The sequence below is a fragment of the Helianthus annuus genome, chromosome 7 (genome assembly GCF_002127325.2).
Source record: "Helianthus annuus cultivar XRQ/B chromosome 7, HanXRQr2.0-SUNRISE, whole genome shotgun sequence".
Taxonomy (NCBI): domain Eukaryota; kingdom Viridiplantae; phylum Streptophyta; class Magnoliopsida; order Asterales; family Asteraceae; genus Helianthus; species Helianthus annuus.
The window spans coordinates 80,923,118-80,930,422 of NC_035439.2; the positions used below are offsets into that span (position 1 = coordinate 80,923,118).

A 7,305-nucleotide genomic window follows, 5' to 3' on the forward strand; every position below is an offset into this window, starting at 1 on the left:
ATAAATAAACCTAATATTAATTAAAAATGGGGATAAATACTTTGAGAAAACAAAGTATATGAAAAGGCCAAATTAACGGGACTTAAAAACATAACAGGTTATAATTTCCCGAACCCGTTAAAATAACTAGGAGTAATTAACCTAGTTAGTGGCTTGTGATTAAGTGACTAATGGTGAGGCATAGCTTTATTTGATCAAAAGAAAACTAGAGGGGCCAAAAGTGTTTAACTTGAAACTTATATCAATAAAAAAAAAAAAAAAAAACCCCTCAAACACTCACATTTGTGAGTGTATGAGTTCGACCAGAATGCCAGGGGCGACCAAGGGGAAGAACTCCAAACCTAGTTCTTGTTTAAATCCACAAATTGAAGGTCAAGATCAGCCCTAAAACGAGATCTGAACCCGGATTAGTGATCCCCATTGAAAGGGGAGTCACAAGGTATGTAAATTTTATGAAAAAATCTCTAGTTGGATTTCTAGGTAAACTTAGAAATCTGAAATTTGATGGTTGCATGTTTGTTATATGATGAAATTATGAATGATTTTATGTCTAGGAGTAAACCCTAGTCATTTACTTGTTGAATTGATGTTCATAATTGTGAATTTATGATCACCCGATTATGTGCTAAATGAGTTTTGTAGAAACATGATGAACCCTAGAATCATAATGGTTAAATTGTGTTAATAGAAGTCCCTGAAGTTAGATTTGAAGTTTGATGTTAGTACTTGTTAATTATGCTAGAATTTAAGGGTTTAGAACACTTAAATGGGCTGGAGAAATTTGATATTTCGTGTTGCACACAAGGTGCTTGATGAAATGCTTAAACAAGAAAATATAACAAAACTGATTGGGATTAAAAATTATTGCGCTGCAGTTTTAAAAAAATCATGTAAAATCATTGGAACGACCTGTGAGGTTGAGCCTTATATGCTCAGAAAGCTATTGAAACATACTACGTTTTATGTTTGAACATGTTTGTTAAATTCTGATGTTAAACGGGTCAAAACAGTGTCCGAAGTCGGCTGAACTGTTTTGACAGCAAGCTGATTGGAAGCATTTTTGACTTCAGAGCTGATTTTGTAAAAATCATATAAAATCATAGGAACATCGTTAGAAGACGTACCATATATGCCTAGAAAGCTATTTTAGAGTTCTACGATCCATCTTTGAACATGTTGATCTAATTCAGCTTTTAAATGGGTCAAAATGGTCAATTACAGCAGCTGAATACAAAATCGCTGCACTTTATTAATGTTCTTATTAACCAAGAAAAAGGCATAGGATTGTACATACTTGCTTTAGGCATGAAGTATTGATTGTTGGGAACAAATAACACTTTATGTGACGTGCTTAAAGTGTTTAAAATCACTTACTAACTAGTTTGTATAAGTAACTTCACTAACGGGTCAAACGGTTAGTGAATGAAAATAATTATGGTATGAAACTAGTTGTTGAATATATAGCATGCTTTGATTGATAAGTGTGTAAAAAAAAAGGGGGTCCATAGGGTGATGGCCATTATATAGAATGACCAATCTAACCATCTTATTGTAACAACTGCCACTAAAATCAATAATTAGGACGATAATTAGTTAATAAGGAAACCCTAATTGACACACCCAATTAATTCTGCACTAGCCCTAAAATTTTCAGAACAATCAGAATCAGGATCAGGGCCCCTAAAACTCGAGGGGGGTAAACCCTAGTTGATAATTATCTTAATTAAAACGTTGCTTTGTTTTGATTTGTTAAAAAGTTGAGTCACCCAAGCTACAACCAAGTCTAGGCAGCCTATGAATTAGACTGCTTAGCTTACGGACCGTAAAGGTTCGGGCTTACGGTCCGTAAGGGAGCCTCAAAACTTACTATAAATAGCCGACCTTGGCACTTGACTATTGAAGTTAAAACGACGTAAATTGTCCCTGTGTACGTCGAGTTCAGGCCAATATATCACAATAAACACACACACGATCACGAGGTGCTGCCGCAATCAGGGTAATAACTCGATCACTATTACGATTCAACGTCCGATCGATTATAACTATCCAACGATTGTCCGAGTGCTGCTCAAATTGAGCTTGTACTTTGTTATTCATTGTGATTTCGACTTGAATGTTTGAGTGCTGTTCGAATTCGGACTATGCTCTGTCATTCGTTGTGAATCCATTGAATTGTTAAGTATCGCACTTGATAATAGTTGTGAGGGTTTAATCTCGTGAATTGACGTAACTGCTGAATTAGTTACTAATCCCGTTTATGTGTGCATTATTATTTAAATTAGGTTAAAAGACTAATCAGTAAAGCTTATACTCTGCTCGTAAAATCTGCAATGTGAGTCATTCTCTTTTTATCAAATATGCTTTACAAAACTCCAAAACTATTTTAAGTTATAATTACAGGGATTAAGTCTATGTAATCACCAAGTTACAGCCGGTATGTGGGGTTTTGTATACATTACTTATTTCCCGTCACACTTGGACAAACGGGTGGCCAAGGGGTGATCTGACCACAGTCACAGACACCATTGGACAAATGGGCTAGCCAATGGATGGTCGAGTGACAAATACTGTGGGTAGTTGGTTTGATATCAGAAACATTGTAATTCCCCTTAATACTGTAGATTATAACAAATGTGTCGTTTTCAGTAAAATGAATGATTCACTCAGTATTTCCCTGCTGACAAAACCTTTTTCAAACATGTTTCAGGTGATATGGTATGAGCAAAGAAAAGTGTCGTGTAGCACTCCCAGCTTAGAAAAGTGGCTCAATGTAAATAAATAAATGAACATGTTTTGAAAATAAAGATTTCCTTGAGAAATCACAGTATTGTAATTTTCGGGAATTTATCCCTAACGAGCAGTTTGAATTATTGAAAGATCCTGTTTTGGAAAAGACTTCCGCTGTCGCCTAAATTAAAATACCACGGGGTTCCTGTCCCGCGGCTCCTGAAACGGGTCAAACCGGGTCGGGGGCCGTGACACTTATGGATGTTATGATATAGTTGACTCTAAACAAGCTAGGTGGGAGCTTGAAAAGGAACGGGTCAAACGGATCATGGATGCGAAGAATGTTTGCGCGGACGCGAGGTAAGTAAAGCTTACACTTTTTTTAGGATACGTATTTACTTTATAGATTATAAACACGACCAAGGTTATATCCGAAATATGGGTTCCGACACGAAATGATACGGGTCGGGACGAATAAAAGGATAAAAACCATGTTTAATGGCAAAAAGGGGCGAAATGGGTTAAATAATGAAATGGTAAATAAATACCATTCAAATATAAGTGCAAAATATTTGGTCGTTTAGACTAAACAGGTCAAATGGTAATGTTAACACCATTTGACGAATAACGACTAACAAGTGCATGTCGAGTCTAATGCTCACAGGGTAAAACGGCTTATGGAATTTACGTGGCTATGAATCAGCAAATTATTAAGGCAAGGTATTAAAACGGGTCAATACTTTGACCCGCGCCAGGTACGCGTAAATTGGTGAAAGATATGTGAATACCTTAATGTAGAAAAATGACATGTGAAAGTAGAGAGTAGGATTTAAACTTAAATGATTAAATCCTCTCTAACGGGTCAAAAATATGCATTTAAGCGTAGACGGGTCAAAAATATGCATTTAAGCGTAGACGGGTCAAAATCTTATAAAAAAAAGTAATAAGCCGAATGCATAAAAGTCTCAAAATTTATTAAGCCGGATGTCGGACTTTAACTCCATATGATGGAAAATCAAATTACAAACATGTAGGAAGAAATAGTAGGTCAAACGGACAAGCGAATTTAAAGATACGAAAGAATTCGTGTCAATTCGGCAAAATGGAAAGGCTGAATGCAGGGGCCACCGTAACTTACGGTGCCACGGTGGAGCTGAATTCTTTACGGTGGTTGCCTACTGTTGTACGGTAGGAAAATTTTATTACAGAGGCCACCGTAACTTACGGTGCCACCGTAAGTTACGGTGGAGGTCATTTTCAATTTTGTTTTTGGAATCAATGGTTTCCCGGACTCGGTTGGACACGTTTTAAAGCCCTTAAGTCTAAAGCATTTCGTGTTTATGAAATGTAGGTACATTTTGGATGCCGGAAGACGATCAAGCTCGACGAAGGACCGAACACGATATAGATACATGCTTCCGCACTTTAACACATTGCAAATTTTAAACAACGAATTCAACCACGTTATGTAGAATAACTTATGAATTGTAAAAGTTTTAATAAATTCGTATTTTTATAGTATGTGTAGGCTTAACTACACATCTAATTGTTGGCGTATACATTACAAATTGTTAATTAGTAACTAGGGTGTTACAGAAAGATTTATCATTTCCAGTTTTAAACCTCAACACCACTTGTAGAAAATCAAGTACAATTTAATGTCCTTGATTAACCACTTTGTCAAACGAAATATCATCGAAATGAATTTCTCAAGAAATGTGCCGATTCATGTTCCACGCTTACCAACCTGAGAACTCCGGCAAGTCAGGTTTTTCATTTAAACAGATTCACCCAAGCCTGACGGTCCTTGGGTGACTTTGAATTCTTGTTCAACAATGGTGGAAAATTTGCATCATCCATTGTTAAACCTGAGTTCTCAATTTTTACCTCAACACATGGCTCTTCTGGCTTTACCACACTAGATTCATTGCCTGAACATGGCTCCTTTGACTTTGACGAGTCAAGATCATTGCCAACAACTGGCTCTTTTGTTTCCGAGGAAACAAATTCATCGCCAGGAAGTGAAAACTTCACTTTCTTTGTTTTGTTAATCTTCTGATTAACAACTTTCTCTTTCTTCAGGATTCCTTTCTCTTCTGTCCTCAGATTTGTATCTGATGAATCTGTTTTGCTAGACTTATCATTCTTTGTGAAGCAAGACGATTTATCAGAACTGCTGTTTGGTTTTCTTGATGTACCCGAGGACAAAATCTTCTCCAGATACTCTCTTTCCTTCTTTCTTTTCTTCCTCAGTCTGTCTTTTTGCCCTTAAGAAAGCTTTACTTTCTTTTCTTGAACTTTAGGTTCTTGGCCCTTCTATTCTTTGGACTTGACATTGACTGGTTTCTTTGCCATTTTCTGAGATCCAGCCCTCGATCTTTCATTTGATCTCCTTGGGCAATCTCTGGCAATGAGACCTTTGATATAGCATTCAAAGCATCTTCTTGTCTCATAACTCCAGCTCTGGCAGTTAACAGCAATGTGACCTTGATAACCGCATTGGTAGCACACTCTGTTATCGTACCAATCACCATTTTCAGTCCAAACATTCAGATCATAGCACTGTTTGGCTTGGTGATAGTCATTTCTCCTCCTAAAAGCTGGATTTAGCTTTGAAGCACTGTGGTCAAACCTGCACCACTCATCACCAACTATTTTTGAGTTTTCATTTTTCAATTTTTTTTTGATTTTTGATTGCGATTGGATGATTGATCTGATGAACTTTTATTTTCTTTTTGAACAATTTTCTTATTTTTCATTTTTTGTTTTGAATCTGCATTCTTTTCCAAAGGTTTCTGCTTTGAACATTCACCTTTTTCTGTAGAATGCAAATTCGTTTTCTGAAACTTTTCTTTTAATTTCAAAAACAATTTCTTTTTTTTAATTTTTTCATTTTCATCATCAGATTTCTCATCACAATCTTCAACTATGACTTTATAATAGTTTGTGACATTGTCACTTATTGGAACAGAATTGGTCGGTTTTGGACACGTGTGATTCAAAGACTCTGATGAAATCACAAAACCTTTCAATTTCTTTTCAAGCTCATCAATTTTGATCCTTGAATTCTCAGCTTCATTTTCAAGCTGAGATATTCTTTCAAGATGAGACTTGAATGTTTTCTCATTTTCCATTTTCATGTTTTCAAGAACAGATTTTTCATTTTCCAAAACCTTTATCTGTTCTTGAAATTTCATTTCATTCGCTTTCAAATTTTTGTTTTCCAACTTTATCCAGAAATCTTCATCTTCTGAAGATTTCTTTTTGCTTTCAAACTCTTTTTGTTTCTCTTTCAAAACTTTGTTTTCTATTGTCAAACTGTTCAAGTCACTTAACAGTTTAACATTTTCAGATTTCAGTTTCTCATAATTTCCCTGCAAAATAAGAATCTGTTTATCATCAGTTTGCTTCTCATTTCTCAACTTCTTGACTTCTAATGTCAAACTTTCCGCATCCTTCAAGAGTTTGCCATTTTCAGTCTCATGTTTATCACATTTAAGGCACAGTGATTCAGAACTTGAGGATCCAATCTTCACAGATTCTTCATTCTTTTGAACTTGCTCTGTCTCCATCTTGTATGTTCCTGCACAAAAGAGTTTAACGAAATCAAAAGGATTCATGCTTTCATCAATATAACATTTCCTTTTAATATCATATTTCAAAATACTCTTTGTAGCAAGAAACACACGAATTCTTCTATCTATTTCAGCAAGTACATTCAATTCCAATTTTTGTAAATTCTTCTCCATTTCATTCATCAATTCCTTCCTTTTCTTATATTCCTTACGAAGTTCTGCATTAACCTCATTGAAGAATTGTTTTGGATAAAGTTCTTAAAAAAATCCTTCTTTTTTAGTTCAACCAAGAATTTATCCCATTTAGCAGGTAATGCATTTTCCAATTTTGATATATGTTCATCTCTTGATAATCTAATATTATGTTTCTTCAAATTGTCTATTAAAATTTCAAACCGTCTTTCCAACTCATCTAATGTTTCATCCTTTTGGCACATGAAATGTTCATAACTCTTGACCCAAATATCCACATTTACATTTCCATAACTACTATCCACAGTTCTCATATACCAACTATTGAAATTTTCAAGATAATCATTTTCTTTCTCATCAAATATTTTTGCCATATTTCAAACAGTCCCGACAAATTTCACACAAACGATCACTTCCAAGCGAAATACCTTTTTGGAGCGGAATCACACAAAATCAGAACAACTAATTTCGCTTGAAATGTTTCAAGCAGAATAAGCAATCTGAAGCGGAATCAAATGATTCACTCAAGTGGAATCAAACAATTCAAGCGGAATCAGGTGATCTTCAAGCGGAATCAAACAATTCAAGCGGAATCAGGTGATCTTCAAGCGGAATCGCCCAATTCAAGCGGAAATACTGATTTCACTTCAAATTTTCAAGCGGAATAAGAACTTTTCAGGTGGAATACTTGATTTCGCTTGAAATATCACACCTTTTCAAGCGGAATCAGAAACTATTCGTTCAAGCGGAATCAAGTTTCAGTCCAATTTTTGTTAGTTTTAGGTTGAATTTTGATCTCAAACTTTCTAGG

General features: G+C 35.4%; 1 long non-coding RNA gene across 1 annotated transcript; it reads left to right on the forward strand.

Moving 5' to 3' along the window:
• Nucleotides 1–277: 277 nt before the first annotated feature.
• Nucleotides 278–4,275, forward strand: LOC110868141. The gene is made up of 4 exons (XR_002552235.2): nucleotides 278–439; nucleotides 3,003–3,087; nucleotides 3,392–3,482; nucleotides 4,079–4,275. It is a non-coding gene; the product is annotated as an uncharacterized LOC110868141 (long non-coding RNA).
• The last annotated feature ends 3,030 nt before the right edge of the window (nucleotides 4,276–7,305 follow it).